Consider the following 21,956-nt stretch of genomic DNA (forward strand, 5'->3'; position numbering starts at 1 on the left):
TCAAATTTGTTTATGCATCTCAACATTATAACCTCATTTGAGCTCTTTTAACATGTGGTTAAGAACATCATGGTATCCAACAATTTTGTTTGTCTTTTCTCTTTTGAAATAATACAATTTATATATATATATATATAACCGGTTTAGTACAACAATAAGAACGTATTAGATAAACCATATTAAAATGTACTTCAAAGTCGGATCTAATAGGATCTAGAAAATTAACCAAGAACATCCAACCATAGGATGCTTAGAACCTTTACTTCAAGTTGTAAGATTCCTTTGATGTATACGATTATAGTTTAAACACGTCACCTTTATTTATAACCACACATAGGAGACGAGAATTCGTCTAGACTTCCAATCACCAAAAAAACATTAACCACCTTCTTGTGTTATTCCTTTCCCGTTGATCACACCAAGGGTAAAAACAAGGCGACAGAAGTAAGGGAGAAAGGGAGGAATCAATTTAAGATTGTTTGTATTGAATGTGTTAAAATTTGGGGTCTTAAGAATATCTATCTACCTGGATATTTCTTGGATCATGATTGCAATCATTTTTTAAAATCTGTGATTTTGATCTTATAATATGGGATATCACAAAATCATATTTGTGATAATCCAAATAATTTCAATTTATAAGTCAAGCCACTTCTGAATCAAAAACACAAAATATACATTGTTGTTTTTTGTTCTAGAGAGATAGAATGAATCAATAGACAATTTTCGTATATGAAAATTTCAACCCCTTTTTGGAAACCAAATAATGATTTTTATATAGGGAAAAGTAGTTAAACGGGAAGTTGCATCCTTTTGGCACCAAAAATCATTGGTTATTATGAAATAACCAACTCATGACATCATCATGATATCACTAAAGGTTTTGGCAGGAAAATGAATGGCTGGAGTCATACTCGACATAGGGGCATTTCCCCTAGACCCCGCCAAGGGGCTACAGACCCTTGGAACCCTACACCCAGGGGTGTTGCCCCTAAACCCCCTATTCTTGAGTTCACAATTATCACACCGAGTGTTCATCCCGCACCTCCAAGCTCGGTTAGTAAATGAAGTCCGACCTATCTCATTATTAATAATAATTAGACCAAAATATATTCATAACAATAAAATCACCAAAATATATTGGCTTTTTGTAATAACTTTCAAGCCATTAACTTAATGAGATTAAGCACATAACCTTTAACTACTTATCTTAATTAATTAATTGTGCCTAATTAATAAACTATTTTATATTAATAAATAATAAATTTATTAAATTTCCTTTTATTTTATAAATAGTAAATAATCATTTATTTTTAGTGTTTTAATCAAAAAGTTATAATTTCATGTATAATTAGCAGTGCTATACTTTCTTATTTTTTGAACATTAGATCTAACGAACCTTTATTTTGCAATGAATAAAAAATATAACTATACAAACAATATTATGGGGCATTTGAATTTTTTTATTTAAAATAATTTATGTTTTTTATAAAAATATTTATTAGCTTATACAGTGATAAAATGAAGTTTTATGAAAAGTTTTTGAATTGTTTTATACGGTGTTAAAATAATAAACTGATAAGTTTTGTTTTAGTATTTGACAAATTCTAATTATGTGTAAAATAACAAAAAAAAAAAAACATCTCTAAGTGACCTTTTCAAAATTTTAATATAATTTATCATTTGTTATTTATAATACTACTTTTTTATAATACCAATAACATTAAATTATATTTGTTTTGCAACTTTTTTTGTCATTTATAATATTGTTTTTATAGCATTAAATTATATTTGTTTTGCAACTTTGAAAACTCCAAAAATGGTTTATGTGGTTTTCGAAAATATCAAGTTTAGTCCCTAAATTCAAAAAACTTCACAGATCGTCCCTGTGGTTTCAAAACTTTTAATATTTGATCCTTCCAACTCACTCCATTACCATTTATGGGCATTTTTGTCTTTTCATTACCTAGGGACCATTTATGAGGTTTTCTATTACTTTTTTTTTAAATAAATAAATAAATTTAATACGCAAGGGTCCCACCTCTCTCTCTCTCTCTCTCTCACACACACACACACACACACTCTCTCTCTCTCCCTTAAAATCCTTTTGATTCTTCTATCTATCTTCTTTCTTTTTGCCCTCTAGAGAAACACCTCCACCATCTACCATGAACCTAACCGTACAAAACCCTATATCCCACCAATAGCCCCCTTATCTTCTGTTTTCTCTAGTAATTGTGAGGTTGTTAGAGATGAACACTAGAATACCACCAAAAGATGTATGACATAGAGATAGAGGTGAATCTGGAGAAGAATATTAGAAGTAATGAATTTCAATTATTTGAAGCATAAAATCCTTAATTGCAAAAGCATATGAAGTTAAAATGTTGACTTCTCTTCAACAACACATAATCAAGGGGCATTGTACCCAGATTGGAATGATTTATATCTGAGTTTCATTCAATCTAATGTTTTGCTCCTGTAAGTTACGAACCCTGCAAAAATATAATACAAAGGGAATATGAAACTGAGGGACTCGGAAAGGGTGAAAGTGGGATTTGGCCCTAAGGCAGCTTACCAAGACCTCAGGTAACCTCCGGTAGCCTCAAATCTATATCTTTTTCTCATAATTTTGTCTAAAATTTAACTGATTTTCTTCCATCTGTCGGAGAAGAGATTTGGGTTGCTCGAAGCTTAGGATTAAGCTGAGTTTGCGGAGATTAGTCATGAGGTTGTCGACCTTTAGGTTTTGGTTTTGTCTTCTAAGCAAGTTTGTGCAATGCTGTTGGTTTCTTCCATCAATGTTGAGTGGTGGAGTTGAAAGTCCCGAATTGGAGTTGAATAAGATGAGATGACACCTGGGTTTTGTATATGAATCGTCGTAGAACCCTTGTGATGCCTCTAATTGCGTTACATGAACCAAAAATTGGAGCTTTGACTGCAATTTGAGGAGCTCCTTCCGATATAGGGGTGGCAGTAGGTTTTGTACTAAAATTTATGAAACCTTTTTAGAAGGTGAAGAGACATTTAGGGAGGGGAAGGGTGGTCGAGGCTCTTTGATTTCACTGAGATGATCTTGCAAAATGGAGACTGATATTTGATGTTACAGAAGAACGAGCAAATAAGTGCACCAAGGAGCTAAAAAGAGTTTACATTTACAATCACAATTCATATGTTCCTGAAAACATCGAGCATACAATCTATTGAAATACTGGTAGATTTAGGTTGGATCCTTTAACCTAATTAGTAAATGGGTTATTGTTTACAGGTTAAGGAGATTCTTGGAGATAAGATTGGTGTCAGCATAACCGAGAGAGAGAGAGAGAGAGAGAGAGAGAGAGAGAGAGACGTGGGACCCTTGCATATTAAATTTATTTATTTATTAAAAAAATAATAGAAAACCTCATAAATGGTCCCTTGGTAATGAAATGACAAAAATGCCCATGACTTAACGGCTAAATGGTAACGGAGTGAGTCGGAAGGATGAAAACCCCGGAGTTTGCTCCGAACCGTTTTTTTTCTTCATGTTTTTATGAAAAAATGTAAAAGTTTTTACTGCAAGGATCAGAAGTTTCAAAACGGTAAAGAATTAAAGGGGTAGGAATTAGCAAATTTTTAGAAAATGGATCAAAGTTGTCAAATCGTTAAAGTTTTGTGGCCAAACTTTAAATATTAAAAAGTTCCTAAAAAGTGTAAAAATATTGATTGCAATGACCAAAAATATCAAAATAAGTAAAAAAAATGAGGAACAAAGTGCAGGAACCATTTCTGCTAAAAAAATGTCATTATTCCTAATCTTCATATCTTTAATATATATATATATATATATATATATATATATATATATATATATATATATATATATATATATAAAGCAAGATAAATACAATGGTCGTTTCACAAAAAAAAAAAAAAAAAAAAAAAAAAGATATAATGGTCGTTTTTACAAATGTTTTGATAAAAGCATAAACCTATACAAATTAACGAAAATTAAATTGAGAAAGACGAAGACAAGATAGAAGAAGAATATTAAAAATAAAAAATAAAATAAAAAAATCGAAGGGCTTAGAATGTAAGAGAGACAAACAGTTTAGTTTTCTTTTTCTAGAGAATATCGTTAAAAAATTTACATCGTGAATAATTAAGCTGTCAAAATATTTTATATATGGTTTTTTAGGTTACAATAAAAAGATGTAAAAAGGTAATTAGTAATCTTCTAAGGAATTATAAATAAATTGTTGGTAATTTTAATATCACCCTTTCATTCTATGTAATGAGCTTTATATATTTTTCAAAATGAATTATATATTAGTTTTAATACAAGGTTAAAGATGCGGAGTGCAAACTTATATTAATGTAGATTGATCCCGGTGTGAGCAAATGAGCGGGGGTCAAGGGGGCCGAGCCCCTTTTGCGGGGTTCCAATGGGCAGTACCTCTTGGCGGTTGCATTCAGCTAGTTAGAAAAAAAAATACAAATTTACCATAAGGACCTTAATATAAATTATTGAATCTTCGAGGGGTTCACTATAAATTCGTTTGTTTATCCGGCCCTTAACTGCCTTATCCAGAGGCAGTTGTTTTTTTAATTCTAAAAGCTATCATAACTTTCTTACGTTTTTTGAGACAGATGAAATTATATACAAACCATTCTCTTTCGTTTTGATCATCTTTTTTGTGCTTAGAATCTTAATTGTTCTTTTAATGATTATCTCATATCAAATTTCTCGTAACTCATGCATAAACAAGAAATATTGACTTGGAAATCAACCAACACAATCCTTGAAGAATCCAATGATCATATTTTGTTTTATACCCTATTTTTCTAACATAAATAAGGAGAAATAAAAACTTCTTATTTAAGCAAATAAGTGTTTATCAAATTCTCTCTCTCATCCAAACGTTCAAAATAACTTATTTGTAGTGTCAAACCACAATAAGTCAATAAGTTGTTTAATTAGTAATCACAAACACCCTCTAAACCGGTTTTTTAGTTGAACAGGTATGATGCCGTTTTTCGGTTTAAACATTGATTCGACCAAGAAATTTCCTACATCTAGTGGCGATGTGCATCGGACTTCGAATTGTGTACACTCTCAAAATGTTTTTTTTTTTTTTTTTTTTTTTAGAAATAGGTTGTTTTTTTAACAAACTAAAGAGGTGTTTGGCAAAACACTTTATTAGATTATTATCGGTTCTACACTGCTATAAGCTAAAAAAGTGTTTGAATAAAAATAGCTTATAGTAGTGACAAACTACTAATAAATCATGTTTTCATAAGTTAACTCCTTCTAACTTATTAGCTTATAAGCTAATAAGTAATAAACATTTTTTCCAAACACCCCCTAAATGAAATCCAGCTATACATGTCAATAAACTGGTTTAAATAGTTTTTTACCGATTTTATCACATTGGTTCTACCCATTTTTTGAGGAAATCATCCGATTTGATCTGGTTTAGAAATGGGAAAATGATATAAAAGCCCTTAAGTTTTCATAAAAATGTCGGTTTTACCATTAAACGTGTTTTAGGTCCAGGAAAGCTCGAAGTTTTATTTAATTTGTTCATTTTTACCCTTATAACCGGTTTCTAGGTAACCTATCGGTTACATAATACCAGTAAAGCCCTTGAATTTTCAAAAATGTTTGGATTTACCCTTAAGTTTTTCAAAAATATTCAAATTTACCCTTACATTGATAATTATTATTATTATTATTATTATTATTATTATTATTATTATTATTATTATTATTATTAGACAAAGTTGCAAAAATGGTCCCTATGGTATGCATTTTTTTGGGGTTTCAATCCAAACCTCGACTTTTTTGGATTCATGATCCTTTTGGCCTAGTTTGTATGTATAATTGGTCCCCCGACTTAACTTCTGTTAAGTTTTTGCTGTTAACCCCCTCATGTGCCTCCCAAATGAGGGTATATTTGTCTTTTCACTTATAAGAGACCATTTTTGCATCTAAAAAAATATATCCCCATTTTTAAAAGAAAAAAATTAATACATATTTTTTTCGTTTAACAATTAAAAAATAAAAGTGGTCTCTCTCTCTCTCTCTCTCTCTCTCTCTCTCTCTCTCTCTCGTTTCACACATAAACATACATAACCAGATGACCTCATTCATCCTCCATCCCACTCTCTTAGATTTCCTGAATCTCCAAATTCACTCCTGATGTCCTCTTTGTCTTCCTCAATAGCATGATAGGAACCATTATCTTCACCTCCAACTTACCCAACCACAATTAAATAGAAGATTCAAAAGGAAAAATCCAAATATATTTCAATCAACATGGATCCTCCATCCTCCACCGTATCAGATCTTTCAACGTATTCAATCTGACCCTGACGCAACCCTCTTTTGCCACTACCTGATCATGAATCGGATCATGTTAAGCCGATGATCACATCCCCCATTATCATCAACAATCAACATCCCTTGAAGTTAAAGAACAAATAGAATATCAATCGAGACTACAGACCTGAATCTTTGATCTGCCTTAACCTTGCTCTATCTGTAGTTATTTGCTTCGATTTATATTTCTTTAGAGTAAATTACATGTTTGGTCCTTGTGGTATGCTGATCTTTTGCTATTCATTTTCATTGATATGCTGATTTCAATCAACCTTGATCCTATGGTCACCATTTGTTCATCATATTTACCTAGAAATATGAATTGATTTCAAAGCTCAAGAAATCAAACAAAAAAAATCATGTGTACAGTTTGGGTGTGATCGTGTTGATCTTCGTGACCTACCTTCACAACAAAGAGAAACTAACGAAATAAGGAAAGGATTTTAACAGACCTAATCGGACTTGGAGTGCCGGATTCTAACCACCACTCATTTATTCCTTATCTTGTTGATCGGGTTAACCGCCAGTTGAAAGATGTTGTACAACACCCAAGTGATGACTGGAACTTCAGAAAGCTCATTCACACAGGTGCTTAATCGAACTGATTAGGGAAGAATAAGATTGGAAGCAACAAGGGCTGCTTAAGCATTAATATGCGAAAGAGAATAAAGGAAGGAATATCCGAGGGAAACAGGTAAGCTGCGGAAGCAACTTCAGTAAGGAAAGGTGCGAAGATGCGATGAAGAACCGAAGGAAGTGGCGAGGCTGCTCCATGGCGAGCCTAATCGTGGTTTCTTTCTCGTCATCGATAACAACGATTTGGAAGGGAATCAGAGTAGCTACAATACCAAAGATTGAGGTGAAGTGTTTGGGGTTGTGCTTTTTCGACTGTAGGAGGGTTGTAGAGGTGTTGAACATCGATTGCAGTCGTCAAGAGGGTTGTAGCTCCTCTTGATCTCGCCGGAAACAACCATCCCATGGTGTGTTTGTTTGTTTGATGCTCGACAGGGGATTTTGGGTTATGCTTCTTCAACAATGGTGTTTGGGAAGAATAAAAGGGGAGAGAGAGAGAGAGAGGGAGGGGGAGAGAGAGAGAGAGAGAGAGAGAGAGAGAGAGATTATATTTTTTAATTATTAAAATAAATAAATAGGTATTATTGTTTTTTTTAAAAGGAGGATATATTATTTTTTAGAAGCAAAAATGGTCCCTTAGAAGTTAAAAGACAAATATACCCTCATATGGGAGGCACATGAGGGGGTTAACAGCAAAAACTTAACGGAAGTTAAATCGGGGGACCAATTCTATGTACAAACTAGGCCAAAAGGACCATGAATCAAAAAAAGTCGAGGTTTGGACTGAAACCCCAAAAAAATGCATACCACAGGGACCATTTTTGCAATTTTGTCTTATTATTATTATTATTATTATTATTATTATTATTATTATTATTATTATTATTATTATTATTATTATTATTATTAATTTTTAATACATTTTTAAATGTATAAAAATATTTTATACATACATTTTTAAATATATAAATATATTTTTACTAATATAAATATATTTTTAAATATATATATACTTGTATTTAGTATTTATATACATTTGAAACCCCATGTATTCCTGTAGTAATATACTTATATGTTAAAATGTATTTATTTGTACTTAGTAGGTATAAATATATATATATATATATATATATATATATATATATATATATATATATATATTCATATAAAAATATATTATATACATATAAATATAGAAATGCATATTTATATGGCTTATATTATATAAAAGATATAATTAGATGTATTTGTACATATTCCCAAGTATAAATATGTGTTTATTTCATAACTATATGCATACTATAGTTTTTATATAGAGGAAATACATATTTGTATCTATTAAATACAAATACAAATATTTTTAAATGTATAAATATGTATGTAAATGTATAAATACACTTTTTAGTTGTATTTAATACATATAAATATGTTTGGAAATGTATAAATACGTTTTCATTTGTATTTAATAGATATAAATATGTGTTTCATTTGTATAAAAACTATCTTATGCAAATAGTTATGGAATAAATACATATTTATAGTTAGTAATATGTACAAAGACATATAAATATATCTTTTATACAATATAATCCATATAAATATGTATTTTATATTTATATGTATATAAGATATTTTTATATGAAATAAATATATATTTATACCTACTATATACAAATAAATACTTTGTTAATATATAAATACGTCTTTAATGGAATAGATGAGAATTCAAATGTATATAAATACTAAATACAAGTATATATATTTTTAAAAATATATTTATATTAATAAAAGTATTTGTATACATTTAAAAATGTATGTATACAATATTTGTATACATTAAAATGTATTAAAAATACGTAATAATAATAATAATAATAATAATAATAATAAAAATTAAGGTAATGGTAAATCCGAACATTTTTTAAAAACTTAAGGATAAATCTGAATATTTTTGAAAATTCAAGAGCTTTACTGGCATTAGGTAACCGGTAGGTTACCTGAAAATTGGCTACAAGGGTAAAAATGAACAAATTAAACAAAACTTCAGGCTTTATTGGACCTAAAACACGTCCAAGGGTAAAACCAACATTTCTGTGAAAACTTAAGGGCTTTTATGTCATTTTCCCTTTAGAAATTGACATAAAACTTGTCGTTGTTGAAACGCTCTTGTCCCCGGTTCTTGATCCGACTGGTCCGACTGTCCGGTTTGCACTGATTTTTAAAAGATGTACGAGATTGAGATTTAGTCATATTGTCATTGTGGCCCAACAAACTTTCGTATATTGGTTTAAATGGTCCCTCGTAACTATTTTTTACATTTGAGGGGCATGTACTTGTGTTTTACCGTTTGAAAATGTCCTTTTACCCATTTTAGCCGGTATTCCTATCTAGTCACTTGCAAAGTAAGCAGGTTAGTGAATACATATAACCCGATGAGTCAACATAGACTCACTAATGAGTCGACTCAATGATAGACTTGCAGGAATAGGGTCAACCATCCACATCTCTTTGAACCTTTCTCCTTAACCTATACATGTACCTATGAATTTTCTCAACATTGATGAAGCCATGATTCAAACACTCCATGTGTATATTCGCACGAAGAAGAAAAAAGGATATTAGAACAAAAAAACATGTACACTTCTACCGGATCAACTCTTCCTTCTCCAAAATCAAGATATGTTACTGTTAATTTAATGGAAATGGGTTCGATGAGCCCATTGGCGCTCGGTTCAACTCCACCGATGTCCCCTCTAACATCTCCGATGTAGCAGAACAAGGTGAATCATGTGATGTCGTTGGCGTTGCAATTTCCGGAGAGTAGGTTGAAGACGGCTCTGACTATGGGCTTGATTTTTTTATGGCAGTTGCTCAGGCAGACATTGACACAGGTGAATCCCCCAACAAACCTCCACCTTTTCCGAATGGGGTTCGCCGGGGACGACGTGCATTGACACTGGAATGTCATCCTTTTGCTCTGATTACTTTGTATGTGAAGGAATCGGTGAATTCGATATTGAAACTTCTGAAATCTCTATACCTTCTCCATGATTTCTCTTTCCGATTCCGAAATCTCCATGTGACATCACATTCGTTTGGATTTCGGGTGTTGACTAGTGTTTGATAGTTGAGAAACACTATTGATTTGAAGTGTTTTAGGTTGAATTTCTTGATAGCCATCAAAACTCCCCAATCAGAACAGTTTACTAACCTCATATCATCGCAAGCACCAGAGCTCAAGCTTAGATTCGTATCATCGCAAGCACCAACGACGAAAGCAAACCCTAACAAGGCGTTTCCTCTTCTTCTCATAGTCGATACCCCTCGACTTTGCCTGAAATTCACGAAACTCCACTGAAAACCGCCACACTTCCACTACCACTATTGGGTTTGGTTCTCTCCATGGTCCAGTAATGTCGGCGATTAACCCAATCACAATCACCACAGTCGCAAATTGGGTGAAGAGAGATAGTGAAATCTGAAGCGTGAGATGTGGAGAAGGGAACAAGAGTACCAATTCGCTCCAAGATAGGATGGACCAAATGCAAAACTAGGGTAAACATTATCACATCTACGTGACAATGACCTGGACTTCTTTAATCTAGATGACAATGACTTGGAATTGGCAAAATGCAAGATAGTTTGGGTGTCACCGGGGGACCCCTTCAAAATTTTCAAAATGGCCTTTTAAAACATAAACACACAATTAAGTGCCCCTCAAATGCAAAAAATAGTCACAATGAACTCTTTAAACCAATGTACTAAAGCTTGTTGGGCTACAATGACAATAACCCAACTATATATAAATGTTTATAAACGCTAAGCTTATCACAAATCATTATCCAATTATTCACATAAAAATAAGCTTATCACAAATCATTATCCAATTATTCACATAAAAATAACATCAACCACTTCTATTAACTCTAATTAGCGAATACGAATTACATATTTTACCAATAAGTATGTGCATTAGGTTTGTACTTGACTGGCAATAGTGTGAAAAGGAAACCCTGAAGGACTTGATATGTAAGAATGGATTACGTTATAGAGATTCTAGTGATAAGTTAGGTACGCGTTAGCCATGGAATAAAATCATATAGAAGGTGCTAATATTCAAAGAAAAAGAATCCAAAAAGGAGTGGGGGAATTATTAAAATAAAAATATGTTGCCCGAAACGATTTGATCTTATAAGATCTGAGAAATAAAATATTCAATATACAATACTATTTCAAATAAAAACATGTTTACACTTCACATGCTTAATTATTGGATATATATACGATGATTACATGACGTTTTTTACATGAAAATTAATACCTTAATATTAATTCAGTACATTTCTTTTGGTATAGAATAATGTATTGATTAAATGAGCATAAATTTTATCTTTTTTTTTTTTTTCAATATTGCTCAGTACTAATCATTGAAAATTATCAGCATCGTTAATTTTTATATTATATAATAGTTGACGAAAATATTTATTTTATACATATTATTCTACATGTATATCTTAAAACAGAATTTTAATCCAAAGTTTGTTCAAATATTGCAAAAAGTTTAATATACTTTTTTTTTTAAAATTAGCTACAATTTCAACATTCATCTCAGGGAATCAGTCAAGGTGAGTTTATACTCCCACATTTTCATGCTTTCTTTGAGTTTTAGAGGGGGAATACAAGTTAAAACACCAAAAACTTAACTAAACTCAAACATCAGCTTTCAACAGGAAAGTTTAGTTCCATTCATGGACTATTTTGAACATCTTAAACTTTTTATTTTTTAAAAATGTACTAGGTGCAAATAGTTCAGGTTTATACTTTTAAAATAACCACTTGCACATGTTCATATGATTTTTCTACAAATTATGGTGATTTTTACAAAACTGTCTATCAATGTAGCTACGAATTCGGACCATTCAGTGAATATGAACATTTTCACACAAGTTAGAGACTTCTAAAAATCATAATAAAAATTTTGAACAAACTAGACACATTTTCTAAACTCTCAGAGTTTACGGATTCAATTTTCGACTTCGTATGATTTTTCTATGATTTTTCTAAAATAGTGCAGAAAAGTAAAAACTAGTTAAACAGCTTACAATATTTACAACACTTTGTAACATGTTGAGAAAAGTGTATAGCAATAAGTTTCTAAATGTTGAATGTATTTCTTGTTAGATTAACATCATAAACAGAAATGAGTCATTCATATTAAGGGTTTTCATACACTTCTAACAAGTATAATAAACTATAATAAGTATAGTTTATGGATTTCACATTTCAAACATACTACACGAAAGGGGATTTCAATTCCACCACAGAAAAGGTTTTACTCTCAATACAAATGGGTTTTCATTTACCACATGTTAAACTATAATAGGTATAGTTATGGATTTCACATTTCAAACATACTACACAAAAGGGGATTTCAATTCCACCACAGAAAAGGTTTTACTCTCAATAAAAACGGGTTTTCATTTACCACATGTTAAACTATAATAAGTATAGTTTATGGATTTCACATTTCAACATACTACACGAAAGGGGATTTCAATTCCACCATAGAAAAGGTTTTACATTCATACTACACTTAAACTCGTTATCGTAAATTATGAGACTCATCTTCATTGTACTCTTAGAGTATGGGTTAAAATGCTTGTTAGTTATAACCAAAGTCTCTTGTAGGGAGAGCGTGATAATTGTGTATAGATCTAATTGGGATTGACAACTCACACCCATTGTTGCTTGCAACAACCCGACCGCCCAATCGGGGGTGACAAATATCATATCTATTTCGACGCCTGAAGAACGTCGCGTGCAGGTCATCTCTGTCGTAGTATGGTTATAGCGACTCACATAGGGAGATAATGATACATATAGTTTACGGGAATTTCTACTTTAAAAAGGGGTTTTATCTATTTAAAACTGCATACATCGTTACAAGTACGAAACATACACATACTCTCGGTCTTGGGATTTAAGACTACATAACATTTTATAAGGAAAATATTGGATTTTTTCTGGAGTATACATTACATTTACAAACAAAGGTTTTCAAACTCGGGATACAATACTCGGTTTTATTTCAAACAATAAAACTACCATACTTACTGGTGGTAACCAGGGTTTTCAAACTATACACCCAAAAGTTTATGAACTCACCAACTTAATTGTTGACATTTTTTCGAAACTACTTGTATTCTTAGGAAATCAGTAAAACAGAACCTGCAGCTTTTGAGGATGGGACGTTAAAGCGTCAAATAGTTCATTTTGTCATCATAGTGTAATTGATTTTGAAACATGTAACTCATACTATGGTGTAACTTTTCAATTATATTTATGATGGTTGTATTTACTTTGAGCATTATTATACTCATTGTTATGATACTACACATGAAGTCCTCCATCCCCGGACGTTTCCGCCATCCTTGGTTTGGGGGTGTGACAATACGCTTCGGAAAGCGTGGAAAACTAAATTCAAGGTACATCGGGCCATTCAAGATTTTCGCTAGAATCGGCCCAGTATCTTACAAACTCCATCTACCACAAGAACTTAACAACGTACATCCTGTATTCCACGTGTCAAATCTTAAGAAGTGTCTATCTGACGAGATTCTTGTGATTCCACTTGATGAAATCGAGGTAAACGAGAGTCTTAACTTCGTGGAAGAACCAGTAGAAATCATGGATAGGGAAGTCAAACGAATGAAACAAAGTCGCATACCCGCATATATTTCCCTAGTCCATGATGTACTCACTATAGAAAGAATTTCGGGATGAAATTCCCTCTAACGGGGGTATAGTGTAACAACCCGTTATTTTCTAGTCAATAAAAGTCAAACCTTTATAAATAAAATTCGAGGTTTTGTTCATTTCGTTAAATTCATAAGGGTTAAATATGATTTAAATTATATAAATGATGTTTTTATTTAAGTATTTGGAATAAATACACTTAAAAAATCCAAGTTTCCCTTTGGAACTGAAAACCTCGGACCAAAAACCTCCCCCACCGAAATCGTATCTCGGACCGCAAACGGATTTCGGCCGAGAACCCTCTTTCCGGCCGAAAACCCAACCACAATATATATTTTTCCTAGGAAAAATAAGTCATTTTCTCACTCTTTCACTCGAAAACACTCCCATTTTTCTCTCAAGTATCATCAAAGAACATCCATACCTTCAAGAAAAATCCTTCAAATCTTCATAATTTTCACTAAGAACACTAAGAATAATCTTCAAATCTTCAAGCTGACCGAAAACACCTTGGACCGGGAACACATTCCAGACCGAAAACTCATTCAGGACCGAAAACATGGTCCTTGGTTGAGGATTTAGGACCGAAATCAAGGATTTCGGTGGATCCTTGACCGAAAACCCTCCTCAATACTTCATATCATTTTCGGTAATGCTTACAAGAAATCCCTTACATAAATCAAGTGTTGTATAACACTTTAATTTATTATTTCACTAATTTAAACACAATTACGTGTTTAGATAATTCTAGGATACCGTTCTTCCCACGTACACAAGCCCGAAGATCATCTTATCAGTATACACTATCCAACTCAAACACGTACTAGAGGTGAGTTCATACCCCTACATTTTCACCGTTTTCAATGTTTTTAGGGGGAATACAAGTAAAACACAAGGACTCTTGTGTTAAAGGGTACTTCTCACTACTCCATACGTACAGTTAGATTGCAAAGGTTTTCAGTGCATTACAAAACATTACATTTAAACTATAATTGGTATAGTTTGTGAACTACTACACTATTTTACTAAGTACAAGAACCGATACAAAAACATACATTCAAACTATAATAGGTATAGTTTGGGAAACACTACTCCATTTTACAAATTCAAGAACACTTTCCAGAAACAAGTATATAAACTATAGTTGGTATAGTTTATGGAATGTTACTCTAATACATTGATTCATGGATACACTACAAAATAATTATTTAAGTATAATTATTTTACACTACAAAGTACACTACTACAAGGTAATACATACAGTTTCAAGTACAAGAGAACACTACTACACTACACGTAAACTAGTAAATACATGGTTGTGAGGCACTACTTTATTGTATCCATCGGGGTACAGGTCTAAGTCCTATACAGTATAATCAGAGTCTCCTGGAGGGAGATCGTGACTTTGTGTATAGATGTATACGGGAGTGACAACCCCACACCTAAACTGTTAGCTATAGTTAGGCAGGCCGACAGGCCTGGGGTAACAAACATCATAACATTCTGACGCCTGAAGAACATCATAGAGGCCACTGTAACGTCCGGGTTTCAGGGCTAAGCATTTTGTCAATGTAATAGTCTAGGTCAACTATTTTAACTCTTTTTGAAGTAATAAAGATGAAATATTTGAGTATTATGTGAATTATGTGTGTTTATGTGTTTATTATTTAATTATAAATGTATAATTAATAAAGAAAAAAAATGAGCGTCAAAATTAAAGTGTGAGATAATCCCGATATCTCTACATAAAGTTGTAGAATATGTCTCAAGGTTTTCGTACATATAAAGAACGCCGAAATCCGAGTTATAACGAAGAAGTTATGACCCGTCGAAGTTTCGCGACAGAACCGGCACGATACCGGAAAGCGTAAATAGTGAATTTACGATAGAGAGAGATTTAGCCTTAGCGATCTAAACAAAAGTCATAGAATATATTAAACTAAGAACATCGATAAAAAGAACGCCCAAATCTGACTTCGTATGAAGAAGTTATGATTTTTCTAAGATTCGGCTTAGCAGTGCACGACCCGAAACTCGAATTTTAGTTCGAGCGGTTTTTTGCTTACGCAACCTAAATGAGAGTTGAAGATCTCATTAATAGGAACTCAACAGTAAAAAGACAGACGAAAACGGAGTCCGTATGAAGGAGTTATGAATTCTTCGCGGTCATTTAACAGTCTAAACGCCTCCTACTGTTAAATTTGAGATCGGTCAAGAATTAGCCGACGGAGTCTAAACTAAAGTTGTAGATCTTGATTTTACCTACGCGTGGATATAAAGAGCGTCGAAAACGGAGCTCGTATGCGAAAGTTATGATTTTTCTAAGATTGAGGGTTGATATGCGATATGGGGTGACGTGGCACCACCAGAAGGCCACCACATGGACCAACTCGGCGAGTAGGTCCCCCCTACTCGGCGAGTCCATCAGATTTTTGCACTATAAATAGAGGTGCCGGGTCTAGCCTTCTCTTTACACCTCAACCCTCTTCTTTCTCTCTCTAAACTCTCTCTCTAAGCTCCTTAACCCCCCTAAAAGCCTAGGTAAACCCCCTAGCACCTGAAGGAAGCCCCAAGGCTCCCGAAGTCCGGAGAAAAGAGCCTTTCGGCTCGGGAACGCTGCTCCAGCGAAGCCCGGTTTTCGAGAAAACCCCGCTGTACGTGAGCTGTACCTAGCATATCTTTAGTTTAGCTTATGTTTTAATATAGGAATGTTATTAGGTCCTTCAAATAATTATTTGGGCTATTATTATGAGTTATATTGAGTGTTATTAACGCTTATATAATAATAATAATAGTCAGACAATTAAATTGTCGCGGTTATCATTAGATTAAACCCTAGTGGTATCAATACTAGGTTTTATCAAAGGAAAATCGTTGTGAGAGTATCGAAGCGCTGTCCGAGTGCTGAGTCACCACCTTTCAGGTGAGTGCATAGTTACTTTCAGCTTACACATAGATATGAAGTATTTTATATAAATTACGTGCTATGTGTGCATATTATCTAAATACTTGCTATCTATGCTGGATGAACATTTTATACATGTTTTCAATGATTTAAACTGTATATGTATTTTATATCTACAAAATGTGTTGGGTAAAACATGGGTAGATGTAATAGTTGTTGTGTGACAAAATAAAATAATGAAAGGCCTCGTTATAGATGTTATTGATGATCCAGTCATCTAGCGGAGTATAGATGACGACCACGGACTATTCTAGACAGTCCATTGGAACACTAGCAGGCTCGCAACCTGTATGTGTTTATTCGAATTGTGTGTTTATTTGAACTGTGTGCTCACCAGATGTACTCCATCCCCCACATGGTTGCCTTAAGGACATTTGTTGCTGAGGAATCCCCTTAGCAATAATGTCCATCCCGATGATAATCCTTAGGATAGGTCCCTTATGATAGATGCTTAGGGACGTAATGTGAGGATAACGAGAACGGGTAATCGGGTTTGTTTAATTTAATGAAGTTAATAAACTGATTTATTGTGGGTTGAAAACCCTATGTGCTCACCAGGCTCCCAAGCCTGACCCACTCAGTTTTATGTATTACAGGTAGTGACGCTTGAGCATATATATGATGTTTGGACGAAGGATTACGGATATAGGCCTCTAGATATGAAATAATGTAGTAAGGCTTGTATTGTACTGTTTATGCTTTTGATCTGTACGAACATGACATCCCGAGTCTTTTAATGAAATACATTTCTATGGAAATGCTTTTGATAAATCTTTATCATATTATTGTTTTGGGACAAATTCCGCAACACTTTTATTTAAAATGTTACTCTGATTTTTAAACAAAGCATAAACAAACTGGTCTTTTCTGGCCGTAATTTTGGGGATGTCACAGCCACTAGTCAGTTTAGCATGGTCATATGAAACTCACAACAGTATTAACTAAAACATTTGTTTACGAGATTACAACTACTTCAATGGTTTTATTTTAATTAATACAACTATAGTACGCTATTATACATTATAGCTGGTGGTATCCAGACATACATACAAAGGGTTTTCAAACAGTATACTACTATACATTACAGTTGGTGGTATCCAGGCATACATACAAAGGGTTTTCAAACAGTACACTACTATACATTACAATTGGTGGTATACATGCATACAAAGGGTTTTCAAACAGTACATTATTATACATTACAGCTGGTGGTATCCAGGTTTTTCATACAAAGGTTTCATAACAAACACTACTACGATACAATACTTTCCTACTATAGAGCACACTAGTATTACATACAATTTAGGGAAAACGTACCTTGTATGGTTTTATTCACTAATAAGACTACATATACTACAACGGAGTACCATAACATACATTTTAGTCTTAAGACCTAAGGCTACATTACATATACTATAGAAAATATTGGATTTTTCTGGAGAAACATACTATCATTTTCCAAGTACGGAGACAAGTTTTCCATCACTAAAACATACTTATGAATTCACCAACTTAAATGTTGATACACTTTCAAAACCACTTGTATTATCAGGAAACCGGTAGATAGGTACACCCGCAGGTTTTGAGAAGACTGATCTTTTAGAGTCGTATCTTTTACACTTTTGTTATGCATTTTTTTTATAGCAAACAAACTATGTATCGAATAGATGTAAATACTTTACTTATTCAATGTAATTTTTGTGTTTGTTTTGATTACTATTATGCAATTGTTGTGATACTGTACATGACGTCCTCCGCCCCCGAACGTTTCCGTCGTTCCGGTTTTAGGGGTGTGGTACATGATCAATGGTGCAACGTTGTTTCATCCTCAAAACCTTCCAGACATTGCAAATCCAAAGATAAATCTCAATCATCCCTTATTTTTACTAGTATGAGCTAGAGTTCCAACACCATCAGTGATTTCATGACTTTGCCACAAAGACATTCACAGTGAACTTAACCACCAATGTTGATGGACATAAACAACAACACTAAGAGGTCCAGGTAAACAATGTTATATTCAACTATGACCATTGGAACAGAGGTCTATTTCACGATGTTGCTGGATTGCTAGGTGAAGAACATTAATTGTAGATTTAGGGCTTCTCATTTGAAATAAAAAATGAATAGGAATTTATATGGGTTAGGTTGGGTTGGGAGAGAGAGAGTATCGATGTAAGATTTTTTTTTTACTTTTTTTTATTATTTAAATATCAAAGTAAATAAAAAAAATAGAAATAAAAATAGAAAAACCTTGATTTTAAACCTTACATTTAAGTTGAAAAGTTTTTTGATCCTATCTAATGTTTTTTAAACATCATAGAAACCAATCTTGCATTTTTATCTATAATTATATTGGATTAATATCAATATTTGAATCTACTCTAATAATATAATAAAGTGTATGAAAAAGAAAACTCTAATGCAATAAACTTTAATTAGTTAAAAGAACAAAATTGAAAAGTATTAGTGATTATTTTATAATATTAACCCTTAATTTTTACAAAACAAATAAGGATTTTGAAAAATATATTGTTTTTAATTCATTTAATATGATCGAGAAAGGAGGGGAGGCCGTACTTATGGGTGGGAGTACCAAGTACCAACCTTACCCTGATAAGAACGGAATTGAAATTTTGAACAGCAGAGCAGAGCCCAAACTAAAGACAAAAAAAGGGAGATAAGGTCCTGGTGGGGAAGGTCACTACTCTCAGTTTCCCACTTTCAACCAATAATACACACACAACACCACAAATATTTGCTACTGGTGTTCTTCTTGTTCCTTTCAAAATCTTCGTAAATTGATAGGAATATTTAAAGACATTAAAAGTTAAAAACTAACCAATTAATTTGTCTCAAAATAAATTATGACCACTTTATTCTTTCTCTTTTTCTGGTACGTTTTTCCTCCTGTTACATTTAGAATACTTTTGCTAAAAATATAGACTTCAAACAAACCAAACATTTAGTAAACCGTTTATCCGTTGTCATGAAATTTGTTTATATTATCTATTTAATAAATAAACGAATATTAACAAAATTTCATATTTATTTAGTTAAGCAAACAAACACGAATAATGATATCGTTCAAAAACGTTCGTTTGTTATGTTAGTACGTTTCTGTTCATATTTATAATTTTTTTTTACACGCGGTTATTATATATATTATTTTAAATGGGTGAAAGAGAAAGCGGAGTTTCTAAGAATGATTTATGTTTTACAACTTTTAAATTTTGTGAAAAATATCAAAAGTACCATTGTTAAGTACGATCAGCATATCATAAAGAGTAAATTACACGAATGATCTCTATGGTTTGGGGTAATTTGCGCGTTTGGTTCCTAATTTATTTTTTTAACTCGGAAAGTTTCTAATGTTTGTTTTTATTACGCGCTTGGTCCCTACTATTTTTTTTTTGTTACGCGATTGATCCCTGTCTTATCTAAAAAACTATTATTTAAATAAGAAAAAATTGTAGGATAGATAAAGTAAAGTGAGGGGGTTGGGGTTGGGGTGTGTTTATTTAAATATTTTAAAAAATCAAAGGCAAAATAGCTTTTTAGGTAAGACAGAAACCAAGTGTGTAATAAAAATAAACAGTAAGAACCTTCCGAATTAAAAAAATAAATTAGGTACTAAACTTGCAAATTACCCTAAACCATAGGGACCATTCGTGTAATTTACTCTATCATAAATATTCATAAATATTGACGATCAATTTTTAATGTTCATTGACATTCAATTTAGGAGTCTTCTAGGACCTTCAAGTCCTATCCATATATTCTCATTTGAAATTTGAACAAACTTTGTGTTCTTATCTTCAAACATTCCGGAGTTTGTTATTTGTTGAATAAGTATTTCATGACATGAGTCTGCTGCTAATCTTCACACAAAATGGAAAAAAAAAATTCTACACAAGAGCTTTCAAAAAAATAAAATAAAAAGTACCCTCAAGATCTAAGAGATGCGCTCGAAAAATTTTAAATTTTTTTTTTCTTATATGCATATGTACATGGATGTATTTATGTATATATACATATGCAACATTTAAAATTATTTTTTTATTTTTTTAATAAATATGTTACACACAGTTTGTGTGTTTATTTGATGTTGTTTTGTTTGTTACATATATGTACATCATCATCTATATGTACATATGTTTATGCACATAACTCCATATACATATATACATACAAAGAAAAAATAAAAAAAATATTTTAGCCTCCTTAAGACGCCCCAAGGGGCAATTTTGGCTTTCTCTAAAAAAATATTATATAGGAAAAAATTATTTTTGATTCTCATTAACTCAACTCTCTTTGTGGCGAATACCAACGGACCTAGAAAGACCTTCCCAAGATATATATTAGAAAGTGACATGAAAGATATATATTCTAGTGTAATTAACATTGCAAGGATAGAAGTTGTACCATCTTGTACCTCTGTAAGGTGCGTCTTCTTTCAAGGGTTCCTTTCTCACTTTGTGCGATATATATATATATATATATATATATATATATATATATATATATATATATATATATATATATATATATATATATATATATATATATATATATATATATATATATATACACACACACACACACGGTCTTACACTTATTAAAACTTGATTTTTATTTAAAAGAATAATGATAATGATACATATTTAAAATAGTTAAATAGACATTATTAACATAATTTTCCAAACATAATCATCAGGATTGGATGATTTAATCGAAATAACCAATTGTTTTGTGTTTTGAAAAACCTATATTTTTGTCCGGAATTCTTTATTTAATCTAACTTTATGTCTTTTTCTAAGCGAAAAAAACAACATTATATATTGAAATTCTGGATTCTGATTTCTCTCATAGAAAAAAAGTAATACCAAAGAAAAAAAGTAATACCGAGTTACAAAAAAGAATTATAGTTTTGATAAAATGTTTCGTTTTTTTATTGAAATCTATCAAAAAAATTAAAGAAATATCACAAATTAGAAGTAGATATAATACAAGGGATAAAAATGTGACATTTAATTGAAAAAATAGGTGATATTAGACATCAAATATTCTAGAATTTTAAGAACAAGTTTGAATCCAATAAGCAATTTTAAGAATTTCAAGAAAATGTTTTGTGTGTGTCTATATATATATATATATATATATATATATATATATATATATATATATATATATATATATATATATATATATATATATATTACACACACACACACACACATACACACAGAGAGAGAAAAGTTAAGAATACAAGAATCAATTTGGGTCACTCATTTCGAATAC

Source organism: Lactuca saligna, chromosome 8 (genome assembly GCF_052625555.1).
Source record: "Lactuca saligna cultivar CGN05327 chromosome 8, ASM5262555v1, whole genome shotgun sequence".
In the NCBI taxonomy this organism is placed as follows: Eukaryota; Viridiplantae; Streptophyta; class Magnoliopsida; order Asterales; family Asteraceae; genus Lactuca; species Lactuca saligna.